Source organism: Triticum aestivum, chromosome 6B (genome assembly GCF_018294505.1).
Source record: "Triticum aestivum cultivar Chinese Spring chromosome 6B, IWGSC CS RefSeq v2.1, whole genome shotgun sequence".
NCBI classification, from domain to species: Eukaryota; Viridiplantae; Streptophyta; class Magnoliopsida; order Poales; family Poaceae; genus Triticum; species Triticum aestivum.
In genome coordinates, this window is record NC_057810.1 from 700796953 (window position 1) to 700812794 (window position 15842).

Here is a 15842-nt window from a genome sequence, read left to right on the forward strand (position 1 = left end):
GCGGCGAGCGCGTGGCGACGACGACGCGCGGCGAGTCTGCGGATGTGCGGTGTGATGTCGTGCGCGCGAAGAGCTCGGTGGTCGCGGAGACGAGGAGGTCGCGGAGGACCTGCGTGGTGGCGCAGAGGTCGCGGCGGCTCGGCGCGACAATCGTGGAGGCGCGTGGCGCGGCGGACCTGCATGGTGGTGCAGAGGCTGCGGTGGCGCGGCGTGGCGGCATTGAGACCATGGCGGTGCAGGGCAATAAGACGCGGCGGCGAGCCGGGCGCGACCGGTGGGTGTTATGGGTGCGCACTAGACGCGTCGGGCGCGTCGGGACCACGGGCGCGCGTACGAGCGTGCGGTTGACGTTGGGAGGAGGCTGTCGCCGTGGTGCTCAAGTTCGGCTACATCCTTCCGACGTTTGTCGCTAGCGGCTGCCATGGCGGACGCGGAGGCGGCTCGCGGTGAGCGTCTGGTGCTGTCAGGCTCGTCGGACGCGTCGGATGCGCGCGGGACGTGCGGGATGCACTGGTGCGGTCAGGCTCGTCGGGCGCGTCGGATGCGCGCGGGACGTGCGGGATGCACTGGTGCGGTCTGGCTCGTCGGGTGCGCGCGGGACATGCGGGGCGCAGAGGGACGCGAGGCGTGTGTCGCCGGCGGAGAAGGAGCTCAGCGTATGTCACCGGGGTCGTGACGGAGCACGGTGCGACCGGCGTCGATGCGCCGGGTCGGGTCCGCGGGCTGGGTCACGGCTGTGACGATGACGAGAACAGCAACAACTCTAACGACGGCGAGGTTGTGGCTTAGGGAGAGAATGTTAGCAATAAGCCACACCACGGTGGTGACCAACATGTGTGTGTAGGTCGAGTCGGGACGCAGGTGCGTGGCCGCGTCCATAGCCGTGGTCAGTTAGTCCGGTTGAGTGTGTTGCCGAGCGAGGCGTGGAGGCCCAGGTCTTGCGTGAGCAGCGGCTCACGTTCACTGGAGACCGAGTCACTCGCGTGCATGGTTTGCTCGTTCCGTTGTGATCTGGTTAGTCCAGGTAAGGTAGAGTCAAGGTTAGTTAGTGCATGTGTGTGCATGGGTTAGCTGGTTAGTGGCTGGCGTGTGTGCGTATCGTGGAGTTAGTGGCCGGGTGTGCCGGCCTGGGTGTGTGTGTGCACGGGTATAAAGCTCCCCTCTGTGTACTCTTGTATGTAGAGCCGTGTGTAGCCATGTAGCCACTATACAGAGGAAAAGGATTGGGGCGTTCGTGCGCCCGTGGCGGCGCTCGTGCGCCGACCGGAAAATCTTGTGTCCGTGTTCTTCTTCTTCCACCTCCGTTCGAGTGAGAGGAGAGGTAGCTAGAGGACTCGGTTCCAACATGGGATATTAGTTTTTTTCTGAATTTTGTTCTTCACTAATATCTTATGCGTATTTCATTGGATTTAACATGACATAGTACTAACTTATTTTTAAATTTGTTTTAGTATGGCTATTAATTTTTGGATTAAGAATATTTCGTTCCCCAGCAAAAAATTTCCACATATTTAGTTAAATTTTTGACTCGGTACTGACCAGAAAATGGCCGACAATTCTAAAAATGGAAAATGGGCTACAATAAATTCCATATGAATTAGAAAATGAGTAAAAATTATAAAAATAATAGCAAATGGGCTGTACACGCCACAGATTTCGAGGCTGACTTGTTTACGCAAGGCTTTGTCAGTGAACACACGATTCTAGCTGTCGTGCTTCTTCAATCTCTGATCTTCCTGCTCCAGCCGCCTAAACTAGCGCCGGCAGGACTGCCTGCTCCCTCCTTTTGTGGCCCGCTGTGATGCCCCGCAGGATTCCCCGGTGTACCCTACTCCCTCGGCTGGCCTGGCCGCACGCAATCAACTGCCTCCTTATTACGTGAAAAAAATGATTCCTCCCACTGACATCTGGGGCGCACCGGTTGGGAGGCTCACCTGTGGGCCTACTACGTTGACGCATACGCAGGGCTTGTCAACTTAGTCAACAAATGATTCTAGCAGCAGTAATCGTTGGATTTGAATCGAACGGTCCTGCTGCTTCTTCAATCGCTGCTCTTCTTGCACCAGGCGCCCAAACCAGCGCCGGGGAGACCGCCTACTCCTGCCTCCAGTGGTCGGCTATGCTGTCGTTGAGGCCTCATCGCCCCCTACTACTCCCACCGCTAGCCAGGCCCTGCGGCGACGGCAGCCTCACACCACAGCCAAACCAGTGAACCCTGGTACTCCTCTCTGCGTGGGCATCCACTGCCGCGTCTTCCCCGGCTCCGCGTCGTCCCCTTCCTAGGCCTCACCGTCATCCACCGCCTTGGTGCTCTCGGCGCGGCGTGGTCAATGTGGTCAACGATATTCCATCGGGAGAGTACTGTATGTGTAGAGGCTGACAGCTGGGTCCATGGCCATAGCCCAGTTTTTTGTGATTTGCCAAGTAAGTCGCTTTGTCAGACCTGTTGGGCTGCAAATCTTTCAAGACGAGGAGAGCTTTCATTCGGCTGGCCGAGAAAATGGCCCATCAGTAATGAGAAATGGGTTGTACATTTTTAAAATACATCAAACCGGCAGTTAGTTTCAAATATATTTTTTTATTTCGAGATTTTAAATTACATTAATTTTTATGCGTGGAGAATTTGTTGGATTTTATAGTGATATACATTTATTTTTAAAATCAGTTTGAATGTGAGTCGAAATTTCGGGATTAAAAATAGTTCGGACCGCACCGAAATATGCAAAATTTCGTATAAGGTTTTAATCGTGGCCACAATATGGGTTGTAATGCTAACAAAAAGAATATGGGCTCCAAAAAAACCTTAAGAATTAGCAAATGGGCTGTAAATTATTAAAAATAATGGCAGATGGGTTGTATGCTGTTTTCCACAGATTCGAGGCTTTCCTGAAAAAAAAGGTTGACGCACAAGCAGTGACTGTTGGATGGCCATCCAACGGCCGTCGTGCTTCTTCAATCTCTGCTCTTCCTGCTCCAGCCGCCCAAATAAGCGCCGGCGGGACTGCCTGCTCCCTCCTCCCTGCGGCCGGCTGTGCTGCCGCGCAGGCCTCACCGCCCCACCATACTCCCATCGCTGGCCTAGCCATCCCTCTACTCACCCACACCTGCTGTTATTCTCCGGCGACGGCAGACGAACCAGTAAACCCTCGTTCAGTCGTACTCCCCTCCGCGTGGGAAACAACTGCGGAGTCTTCCCTGCCTCCGTGTCGTTCCCTTCCTAGGCCTCGCCGTCGTCCATCGCCCTGGTGCTCTCGGCGCGGCCTGGTCAACGTGGTCAACGACCGACATGCATCTGAAGTGGACTGTACGTGGAGAGGCCGACAACTAGGTCCATGGTCGCACGCAAGGAAATGCCTTCTTATTGCGCGCAAAATAATGATTCCTCCATCTGACATCGGGGACCCACCGAAAGGGCCTCAGTATTTCGTGAAAAAAAACATTACCGTCGCTGACAGCTCGGACCCACCAGCTATATCTTCACACGCAAGGAAGTGCCTCCTTATTACGCACAAAAATAAATGAATACTCCCCCTGTTAGCTGGGGCCCAGTATAGTGGCAGGATGACTTGTGGGCCTACTAAGTTGACGGGGACGGAGGGCTTTGTCAACTTAGTCAATATGCACTATTCTAGCTCCAGTGACCGTACGATGTCCATCCAACGGCCGTAGTGCTTTTTCAACCTCTGGTCTTCTTGCTCCAGCCACCCAAACCAGCGCCGGTCGTGCCTCGTGCTCCTGCCTCCCATAGCCGGGTGCGATGCGGCGGAGGCCTCACCGCCCCCTACTACTCCCACCGCTGGCCAGGCCATCCATCTACTCACCCACACCCCCTGTTATTCTGCGGCGACGGCAGCCTCACACCGCAGCGAACCAGTGAACCCTCGTACTCCTCTACGCGTGGGCATCCACTGCCGCGTATTCCCCGGCTCCACGCCGTCCCCTTCCTAGGCCTCGCCGTCGTCCACCGCCCTGGTGCTCTCGGCGCGGCGTGGTTAACGTGGTCAAGGAATGGCTTCCATCGGACATGGACTGTACGTGGAGAGGCTGACAACTGGGTAGGCCCACAAGTCAATATTTTGCGGAGAAATATGCAGCAAGGAAGTGCCTCCTTATTACGCGCAAAATAATTATTCCTCCACCTGACAGCGGGGACCCACCGGACGGGCCACCATATTTTGCGAAAAAAACGTTTCCCCCCTGACTGCTGGGACCCACCAGCTACACCTTCACACGCAAGGAAGTGCGTCCGGGCAAAAAAAATGATTCGCCCCCCTGACTGCTAGGACCACCAGCTACATCTTCGCACGCAAGGAAGTGCCTCACGGTCGGGACCCACCTGGTCGAAGCGTACGTAGGTTGTCATTCTGGTCGCGAACGTGTGCGTACATACTGGTCGGTGTAGAGGCGCGCACGTGTCGTAGATGTAGAGGCATGCACGTGTCGTAATAGAGGCGCGCACGTAGCATGTACACATACGTACATCGGCGAGTGTGCAAGAAAGAAAATACAGCCACGTATGTACATACGGGCAGGGTCTCGATTGCCTACTCGCGCACACGTACATGGATGTGTCGGAACGAAGAAACAGCGTCGTCGTCGTGTTCATGGGGAGCCAACCGGCTGGGTCGGAACGGAATGCGTGGTCGTGTTCATCGGGAGGGCTTGGATGGAACAGACGACGGAAATGAGGCCTGGCGTACTGCACAATGGAGGAAACGGCCTTGTGTTCGATCGGCCACGTTCGAAACGGGGTCCTGTTGATCAGGAGGGGCCTGGCGTACCGCAAAACGGAGGAAACGGACCTCCTACGATCGAAATGGGGGTCCTGTTGATCGGGAGGGGTGTGGCGTACCGCAAAACAAACGAAACGGACTTGTGTTGGAGCGCTACGGTCGAAACGGGGGTCCTATTGATCGGGAGGGGTGTGGCGTACTGCAAAACGGATGAAACGGACTTGTGTTGGAGCGCTACGGTCGAAACGGGGGGGAGGGGTGTGGTGTACCGCAAAACGGGACTCCACGGGATACTGTTCATCTCCACCGTCGACCTCCTCCAGCCTCCACGGGCTACCGTCGACCTCCTCCAGCCTCCACGGGCTCCTCTTCATCCAGCCTCCACCGCGCCCTACTCCACCGGCTACTGTTCAACCACCCCTCCACGGGCACCCCTCCACCGTCTACTGTTCATCCAGCTCTCCACACCACGGGGTCCTGTTCAACCACCCCTCCACGGCCACCCCTCCACCGTCTACTGTTCATCCAGCCCTCCACACCATGGGTTCCTGTGCATCCAGAGGCAACGCCACTGCTCACTGTTCATCCAACCCCCCCCCCACACACACACACAAAGCTCACTGTTCATCCCAGAGGCAGCATCGATCGGCTTCAGTTAGCAGCAGTAGCGAAGGAATCGCTCCATCGGGTTCAGTTAACAGCCATCGATCGATCGCTCGGGTTCAGTAACGCGTAGCCTGCAGTGCAATCGCTCGGGTTCAGTTAGAGCCCAATGCCTCGCTCGGCTTCAGTTAGAGCCAACTCCTCGCACACACGCGCATATGTACGAGAGGAACGCGCCTCGCTCCACCCCCGACCTCCCACCGTAACCGACAACTCCCCAAAATTTTCCTCCCCCTCGCTTCTACCATGGTTTTTTTCCGTCATGGACGGCCCAAAGAATGTCATGCAGCTGCGTCTCTGGCCCGCCCAGGACGAAAAGCCCATTTTCTGTCATGATTTTTTGTCATAGAAGTAGGAGCCCACCACATCTATGATGATATCGGGTTTTGTCACAATTATCGTCATAGAAGTGTCATATGTATGACAGAAAAAAAATTCGTTTGGCCCAAAATGTCACAGATGTGTCTTTTTTTTGTAGTGCCTTGATCTCCATCATAGCATGATTGTCGTCTCGCCAACTATTGCTTCTACAACTATCGCTACCGCTTAGTGATAAAGTAAAGCAATTACATTGCGATTGCATTGCATACAATAAAACGACAACCATATGGCTCCTGCCAGTTGCCGATAACTCTGTTACAAAACATGATCATCTCATACAGTAAAATTTAGCATCATGTCTTGACCATATCACATCACAACATGCCCTGCAAAAACAAGTTAGACGTCCTCTACTTTGTAGTTGCAAGTTTTACGTGGCTGCTACGGGCTGAGCAAGAACCATTCTTACCTACGCATCAAAACCACAACGATATTTCGTCAAGTTAGTGTTGTTTTAACCTTCAACAAGGACCGGGCGTAGCCACACTCGATTCAACTAAAGTTGGAGAAACTGACACCCGCCAGCCACCTATGTGCAAAGCACGTCGGTAGAACCAGTCTCGCGTAATCGTACGCGTAATGTTGGTCTGAGCCGCTTCATCCAACAATACCGCCGAATCAAAGTATGACATGTTGGCAAGCAGTATGACTTGTATCGCCCACAACTCACTTGTGTTCTACTCGTGCATATAACATCTACGCATAAACCTGGCTCGGAAGCCACTGTTGGGGAACGTAGTAATTTCAAAAATTTCCTACGATCACGCAAGATCTATCTATGTGATGCATAGCAACGAGAGGGGGAGTGTATATTCATACCCTTGAAGATTGCTAAGCGGAAGCCTTTATCAACGCGGTTGATGTAGTCTTACACCTTCACGATCCGCCCCGATCAAGTACCGAACGTACGGCACCTCCGCGTTTAGCACACGTTCAGCTCGATGACGTCCTCGCCTTCTTAATCCAGCAAGACAGGCGAAGTCGTAGATGAGTTCCGGCAGCACGACGGTGTGGTGACAGTGTTGGTGAAGAACAATCTCCGCAGGGCTTCGCCTAAACACTATGGAAACTATGATGGAGGACAAACTAGAGGGGACGGGGTTGCCGACACATGACTTGGTGTTTCTTGATGTGTCTTTGGTGCTACCCCTACCCCTCTATTTATATGTTGAGCCTTGGGGTCGAAACTTGGAGTAAAAGCCTCCACAAAGTCGGTTTCACCTGAAAGGCAAGAGTCCTTCTCAGACTCCAGGGCCAGACGCCAGGGTACCCGGCGTCTGGACCCAGATGCCAAGGACCCTGGCGTCTGGCCCCTGGACTCCACAAAACTTCCTTTTGCACTTTCCAAAAACCTTATGGGATTTCCCCTTTGGCCCAAATAAAGTGTTCTCGTACCCAAACATTTCGGGAAACATCCGGAACCCCTTCCGGTGAATTCCAGAACCCTTCCGGAGACCTAACACTATTATCCCATATATCAATCTTTATCTCCGGACCATTCCAGAGTTCCTTGTCATGCCCGTGATCGTATCCTGGACTCCGAACAACATTCGGTCACCAATATACGTAACTCATATAATACTATATCATCAACGAACGTTAAGCGTGCGGACCCTATGGGTTCGAGAACTATATAGACATGACCGAGACACCTCTCTGGTCAATAACCAATAGCGGAACCTGGATGCCTATATTGGCTCCTACATATTCTACGAATATCTTTATCGGTCAAACCGCATAACAACATACGTTGTTCCCTTTGTCATCGGTATGTTACTTGCCCGAGATTCGATCGTCGGTATCTCAATACCTTGCTCAATCTCGTTACCGGCAAGTCTCTTTACTCGTTATGTAATGCATCATCCCACAACTAACTCATTAGTCACATTGCTTGCAAGGCTTATAGTGACTTGCATTACCGAGAGGCCCAGAGATACCTCTCCGACAATCGGAGTGACAAATCTAATCTCGATCTATGCCAACTCAACAAGTACCATCGGAGACACCTGTAGAGCACCTTTATAATCACCCAGTTACGTTGTGACGTTTGGTAGCACACAAAGTGTTCCTCCGATAATCGGGAGTTGCATAATCTCATAGTCGTAGGAGCATGTATAAGTCGTGAAGAAAACAATAGCAGTAAACTAAAATGATCAAGTGCTAAGCTAACGGAATGGGTCAAGTCAATCACATCATTCTCCCAATGATGTTATCCCGTTTATCAAATGACAACTCATGTCTATGGTTAGGAAATCTTAACCATCTTTGATCAATGAGCTAGTCAAGTAGAGGCATACTAGTGACGCTTTATTTGTCTATGTATTCACACATGTATTATGTTTCCGGTGAATACAATTATAGCATGAATAATAAACATTTATCATGAATTAAGGAAATAAATAATAACTTTATTATTGCCTCTAGGGCATATTTCCTTCAATATATATAAACTAGGTATGTCCTCGGAGATACCAAATACTTACTGGAGAGGCCGGATACACTACAAAAAAAATACACTTCCGTGATGATACGTGTTTGTCACAGTAGGTTGCGTTTTTTGTCATGCATGTACATCCATGACAAATTTATGACAAAATCAAGATAGTCATACATGTGTTGTCGTAGAAGTGTTCCATGACATTACTAAAATTATCATCACGGAAGTGTCCACTTCCGTGACGATAAATCGCGCGTCACAGAAGTGCTTTCGTCAAGGGTCACCGACACGTGGCATCCACCATAGCGGAACGCCGTTAAGCTATCGGGTCGGGTTTTGGATCTGATAACCCGTTAACAGCCCCGACCAATGGGGATTTTCCACGTGTAAAATCATCATTGGCTGGAGGAAACACGTGTCGACTCATCGTTGGGACAGATGTCATCCACTCATTGGACAGAAGCCGCCTATGATACGTGGACACGTGGCACGGCCCAACAGTGGCCCATTCCTGTGAAAAGGCCGGCCCATTTGACTTGGTCAAAAGGTGGCGGGCCGACCCATGGAAAGCCTGTTAATGGACTGTTCGCATATAGCCCATTTACAGCCCGCTAACCCAAGGCCTGTTACGCCCTATCCGAATTAGGCCCAGTAGCGTCATCTGAGCCATCAAATATGATTCCAGCCCGTTTTCACTTCTGGCCCATGTATGTCCCATGACGTCTTTCCGCCCATATGAGGCCCTTTGTAACTATTGGCCCATTAACGGCCCGTGTTGAAACTAGCCCGTAATGAACAGTGTATCACTTTACACCCATAAACGGCCCGTGGTGAAACTGGCCCGTAATGAACAGTGTATCACTTTATACCCATTCACGGCCCGTTATTCCATTGGGCCGTTTCCAGCCCAAGTTATCTTTCGGCCTTCTGAGGGCCCATTTATTCTTGGGCTCATTTGCAGCATTCGGTTACTTATGGCCCATTACTGTCATTTTCTACTTGTGGGCCAAATTCAGCTAGTCGTTACAGTCGGCCCGTTTGTGGATCGTTAATCTGTTGGGCCATTTTCATAGCATCACCAAATACGGCCTATTAACGGCCTGCTATGGTCAGCCCATAAAACGTACGATTTCCATTAAAGGCCCGTGTACGGCCCATTAAAGGCCCGTACAATACCCATAAATGAGTCGGCCCTTAAAAGGCCCATGGATCCTATGAGACGTAGAAGGCCCATGATCCTACGAGACGTAGAAGGCCCATGGACCCGACGACCCATTGAAGGCCCATGGACCCGATGGCCCATTGAAGGCCCATGGGTCCGGCGGCCCATTGAAGGCACATGGGTCTGACGGCCGATTGAAGGCCCATGGGTCCGACGGCCCATACATGACCCATGGATCCACTACAAGAAATATGTCTACTTTTGACCACCACTATTGGTCACTGAATGGTCGTTGTTTTCCATTTGTGACTTTTTTGTGACCAAAAACAGAAGGTAAAAAGCTGGCAGTCGTAAACTGAAATTAACGACCTTCTTCGGGATAAGGTCGTAGACGTTTACGACCAAAACAAAAGGTCGTTGAACCCATGACTGACCTTTTTGTTTTGGTCACTGGCTGTCTGCCCAGTCCACGTCGTATCCGACGTGGCAATCTGACGTGGCAAAGTTGCGACCAATTGAAAAGGTCATTACTTAGATTCAACCTGGTCCATTTCGGTGCTTTAGATGGGCCGAGCCCAACAATTCAGCCCATTTATTGTTTTTTCATGTGAATTTTTGGTTGGCTGCATGGGCCTGGCCCAACAGACTTATTTTTTGGGCAACAACATTTTACAGTCCACAATTTTTTGGGCCTCAGCCTTTTTCCAGCCCATTTGTCAATTTTCTTTTATCCTTTTCCATTTTAAAGTAGGTCCCACTAGTCAATTGGGAACCAATTACCACAGGTCAATACTATATTTGTGTAATTAGATAATTTGATTCAAAAAGAGCCAATAAGGCATAATATTTCATACAACAGCCAACCAGTACATTACAATCCTGTACACCCAAAACTGAGATAGTACATTACAACAGCCAAGCAAAGTACATAGTACAAATCTGATATTCAGCTATAAAATACAGCTAAATATACACATAACTAGCTCCAGTGAGCTAAAACGCATTCTGGGTGTGGTTTTTCTTTGGGATTCGTCTTCCTACAGCTCATGTACACCCAACTTTTGAAGAATGAAGGCCAGCATCTGCAAATAATAAATTATAAAAAGGTAGAAAAATAATCAAGTGAATCCATGAATACAGAATTCTCATAACGATGAAAATTTGTTGCAAAACTTTAGATTTAACAGGAAACCATGCATATAAAAAAATTGTTGCAGAATTTTAGATTTAACAAGAAACCATGCATATAACATTCTCATAACAGCAAAATGTGAGATATATTTTGCAAACGATAAGTACCAGCACAGTACAAATTAACAGACATTACAAGCTAACAGTGATTTTTCCAATGATTTTCCACTTTAGAACAAGGCACATGCATCAATTTTATAGTTAGGAACAAAGAAGATAGTGCTGACTGGAATAGGCCAAAGAGATGGCATAACTTGGGCAACCGAAAATGGTGAAATGATGATCTGCTTGTTCTTAGACAGCTTAATGAGCACCTGATATCAAAAAATAGTATTTTAAAGGAAAAAATAGGCTCCAATCAGCCTGCATACAACAAGTAATAAAACTGTTAGGAGAGTATACAGTTACCAACATCATGCATAAAACAACTTTGATGATGTAATATTTACTAAAAATGACAAGCCAGGTTTCAAGTATAAACCACTAATGGAGCATGCAACAAATGTACTTGATATCAACTTAACTAATTCCACATGAATCTTGTACGTTCCAATATACATGATCAGTCCAAGATCAAGCTTATTCAGCAAATAAAGTAAAGAGGATCACCACCATAATGGACCAATGGGTACAAATCGACCAAAAAAATCCCAGTAGAAGCTAATGCACAAAAATATTCAACATTCCTCATAAGCATGTTGAATTAATCACATTTTGGTTCTAAAAAATGGAGAGAGGATCAGCACCATAATGGACCAATGGGTACAAATCGACCAAAACAATCCCAGCAGAAGCTAATGCACAAAAATATTCAACATTCCTCATAAGCATGCCAAATTAATCACATTTTTGTTCTAAAAAATGGAGAGAATAGATGTGCCTCATGAGTAATCCTATGAGATAACTAGAAGAAAAACAGTGAAGGGAATCTGTAGTATAATCCATTCAGAACAATACTCAAACCAGTCAGGTTAAGCAACATATGCATGTGAGTTTGATCTTCAGGATTAATAGAACAAGACAGATAAATTAATGACTTTTCTGAAACTATAAGAGATAGTAGCACACATACTGTAACTATTCAACTTTTCAACTATAAGAGGCTATAGACTATCAAATAAAGAACATCAGTTACAGAACTCTGTATCAGGTAGGCAGTAAGCATGCTTAAAAATCACATGGACATACCTATACATATTTCCCATACTACATAAGTACTAAACAAACAAACAAGTGCTCACTTGAAAACCTTCCATGCACATGATAGTAGCTCTTCCCTCGTATCATAGAAAAAATATTTGCCAAGTAACATCAAACTGCTATTCACATACAGCAAGAGAACCTTCCACACAAACTCCCATTATTTTAACCCACGAGAGAAAAGAAAGGTCCTTATCATCAGGTACAAAAGCAGAAGCATTCAAACAACTAGAGAAGCACAACAGCAAAAGCATTGAAAGAGCAGCAGGCTTGGACTGTGACATGTCATATCTTATAAACTTAGGCAAGTGTTCTCAGGTTATCCTTAACATCATGCACTAACTTGGGTAATTAGCATCAAGCAATACATATCAAGACAAGGCTAGGCAAGATAATAAAGACTTGGGAAAATATAGCAGAGTTATAAAAAATGATATGTGCCCTTAAAGAGAGGGCAGTGTCAAGTGCAGCCACAGACATAGGCATTAGCCGCACCCATGACCCCTGGACACTCTCACAACCGAAGAGGAGGTGCCTTGCATATGGTCTCCTTCGAGTCTGCGAGAGAAAGAACGAGGTGAAGGTCAATACGCATCACACTCATCTGGTACAAGGAGATCATCAAAATGCATCACACTCATGATCATCAAAATGCAACAGCATGAACATGTAGCAGCAAATGAATATCCATACACAGAATAGCACGATTGGATAGCTTCAACTGCTTTGCAAGTACTTCAACGTACTATAACAACACAATGGCTTAACATGTCATGTTTCTTAAAGCCAGGATGTGGCACTAAACCAGCCAAATCGATTAATTAAAATTAGAAGATAAAATCTAACACTGCAAGAGCCTGTCCAAAGGTAGAACTATGACAGGAAAATTTGCTGGCGCAAGTTGATACAGGCGAGCATGTGGGAGAATAGATGTATGGCTACATGAACCTGAACATACGTAGTAGTCTATAAACATCCGATTGAAACTAGCAGGAACGTAATCTTGTACTAATGTACTCTGGGAAATACAATAACAAATGCATGATTATAAAAAAAGCTCGACTAATAAAACAACTGCTATGCGTCAGGTGCCACAACAAGCAAAAGAAATTGAACACCCAAAAAGAATAACATCCTTGTTCTAGCAAATACAAAACAGAGAGAAGGCTGCAAAGGAAGATTTCTCAAAAAACAAGTAGCCATTTCTGCTAAGATGCAAATGGATATCAATACTTCACACAATGGCACAACAATTACAGCACAATAGCTTACTCCAGGTTCTTATTTAACTCAAGAGGTGGCACTAAACTAGCAAAGTAAATTTAAAAGGAATATGCAATCCAAAACTTTAGTACCTGCTAGGGATTCCAAAGATAAAACTACTACATCATGTTAACTATTAGTATGGCTACAAACAACCTCTTACAGACATCAACTTCAATGTCATCAAGCAAGCAAATCGCTATGACTACATAAATAGAATCCTGAAGTAATACACTATGACAAGTAAAGATTAACAAAGCATAACAGAGTGCAAACAAAAATCATACAGTTCACATGTCACATAATTAGCAGGCATAGATCATACATTTATTGTGATTAGCAGGCATAGAATCATATAGTTACCATCACTAGCAGGCATAGAATCATACAGTTACCATGACTAGCCGGCATATGATCTTATGGTGATGCACCATATCAAATACCAGTACATGCATTGAGCAAATACAAGTTTAGCCCACAATGAACAGGGGGCGCTAGGCAATCCAGTAGCAATGTCATATATAGGTAATAATAACAGGACCTTACATAATTAGTTTTCGTTCTTACTTACACAAGTTGACAGAATGTACTCAATATATTCTAATAAAAAGGATTGGGAGCAGAGGGAGAGGGAGGTGGAGATGGACATGCTACCTGCTGCTGCGGTGGTGCCTCTTGGTGGTCGTGCTTGAGCTCCTCCTCCTGATGCTGCTCACTGACCTGCAGGCCAAACAAGACCATGCGTGAGCTGCAGCACAGGCACATACAAGAAGTGAAGGTAAGGAGAAGAACCTGGAAGAAGAGAGGTGCTCTGTCCTCCTTCGTCCGTGCCCGTCCTCCTCGTCCGTGCCTATGTCAAACAACCACCATTCATCGCTTGCGAGCACCATGCGCCTTGGTTGGCCATGAAGCTCTTGTCTTCTGCTGCACGGATGAAACCCAAAGCATCAGTACAGCTACACTGGCACATAGTACAGACATGGTATTATAGACATTCTATAATTTACTAGCACCCAAATATATATACATGTGCAAATGTTGTTTGAAGATTTGTATCTACAGAATGTTGTGTGGAAATTGTTATTGCTGTAGATGAATCCTATATATTATTGTATATATACTCACTGAGTTACAATAGTTGTGGTGCAGTGTGCAGGTTATTTTAGAAGATGCCACGTGCAAATTCTTATCTCTATAGGTGATTCTCAATAATTATAACAAAGAAAGGTTAGTAAGTGTTGGTCTCCATCTCCAATATATCTGTTGGATTTTAATTCAAATCTTTTCCTAGGTGGCAATATGAGTTAACATATTACCTGGAGGTCGTCCTGAATTTAGGATACAGAGCTGCATTTCTTTCAATTAATAAAAGGACCTATTATATGCAGATCATCGTCGAAAACTGACTACGGTACAACATCGTCGAGAACAGATCATCAAAAGCAAAATGGAGGAGCAGGGTACTTTACTCTCTGATGATGGTATATTGACATGGGCCGTTAGTCTAGTCATGGAGGAGAAATGTAAAAAAATCAGTAAACATGCTAGTGCTCTGCATAGTGTTGCTCCATAGCTCAACTGAACTTTAGAAAAAAGTAAGACAAAGAAAGTACAGTTCGTGACTTGAGAGGCCAGGATTCAGGGTAAAAACGACTGACCCAAGAGACCAGAGTCTCGTCGTCCTTGTTGGGCTCGTCGGCCAGGATTGGTCTCTTGTCGGTGATGATCTCCAGAAGCACGAGGCCGAAGGAGAAGACGTCGGACCGGTCGGTTATTTTCCTGGTGTTGGTGTACTCCGGCACCATGTACGTGCCAAACCAGTCAATGCCATTGGGTGCGTTTTATTCAGGTCAGGAACAGGTAAACGTAACGGCAAGGAAATTGGAATGCTAGGCTTACCCAAAAGTCCCCATCACCCGGGTAGAAACATGGTTGTCATCTCCATGCTGGATCTTGACCAGCCCAAAGTCGGCAACTTGCACGAGACAGAAAAGCTCGATCATAATCAGAGATGAACATTCAGAATATATCTTCCAACCAAACAACATGATCCCGTCATGCATTTTTACCTTGGGCTCAAAGTTGTCATCGAGAAGGATGTTGGCCGCCTTGATGTCGCGATGGATGACCTTAGAATGACCTGACAAGATACATTTAATCGAGGCCAGTTATGCAGTGCAACAGTGCATCGTCAGTCAGTCATACAAGTTCACATCAAAATCAATGGAGACATCCAGCGACTTACAGTCCTCTTGCAGGTATGGCACGCCCTTGGCCGCCACGAGCTTGATCCGCCACCTGCGCTCCAAGTCCACCAGCGTCGGCCCGTCGCCGTCGTGGTGCAGCCGACCATCTCGCCGATTAACGCAGGCGACGCTTGCCCTCCATCTCGCCGAAGTCCTTGCGGTCCTCGACCTCCTGGGGTGCGGGGATGAGGTCGGGGTGTGCAGAGGATGTGGCTGATGGATGTGCGCCAGAAGGCGCATCCCCGCGCGCCGACGCCGGACTGGGCGACGTAGTAGAAGCCCGTGGCGCAGGGGATGAGGCCGTGCGACGAGGCGCGGATCCAGCTCGACAACGTTGCGGACCCAGAAGGCCCGCTATGGTGGTGGCGGATCTGGTCACGGACTGGCCTCGTCGGCCCGATCTGGTGCCATGGGAGAGAGGGAGAGGTGCGGTACAGAGTGGTGGCCGGGGAAGGATCGACGGCGGTGGGGATGAGAGGAGGACGGCAGGATTCCTGCCTGAGGTTGCCAGGATCGGGCACCGGAGGCGGCGGCGGCAAGGGAGGGGTGCAGAGCAAGGGTTCGCG

The 15842-nt window shown here is 48.0% G+C and overlaps 1 long non-coding RNA gene across 3 annotated transcripts; it reads right to left on the bottom strand.

Moving 5' to 3' along the window:
* Positions 1-10179: 10179 nt before the first annotated feature.
* LOC123139556 (uncharacterized) lies at positions 10180-15836 on the bottom strand. Of its 3 annotated transcripts, none has more exons than XR_006469605.1 (7): positions 15276-15836; positions 15100-15170; positions 14689-15005; positions 13823-13954; positions 13685-13750; positions 10795-12325; positions 10180-10458 (listed from the first exon to the last, which is right to left on the bottom strand). It is a non-coding gene; the product is annotated as an uncharacterized lncRNA (long non-coding RNA). The 3 variants fall into 3 exon arrangements; XR_006469604.1 differs by lacking the exon at positions 10180-10458 and having other exon boundaries at positions 12021-12325; positions 14689-14809; positions 14930-15005; XR_006469603.1 differs by lacking the exon at positions 10180-10458 and having other exon boundaries at positions 12021-12325; positions 13823-13951.
* Between the last annotated feature and the right edge of the window lie 6 nt (positions 15837-15842).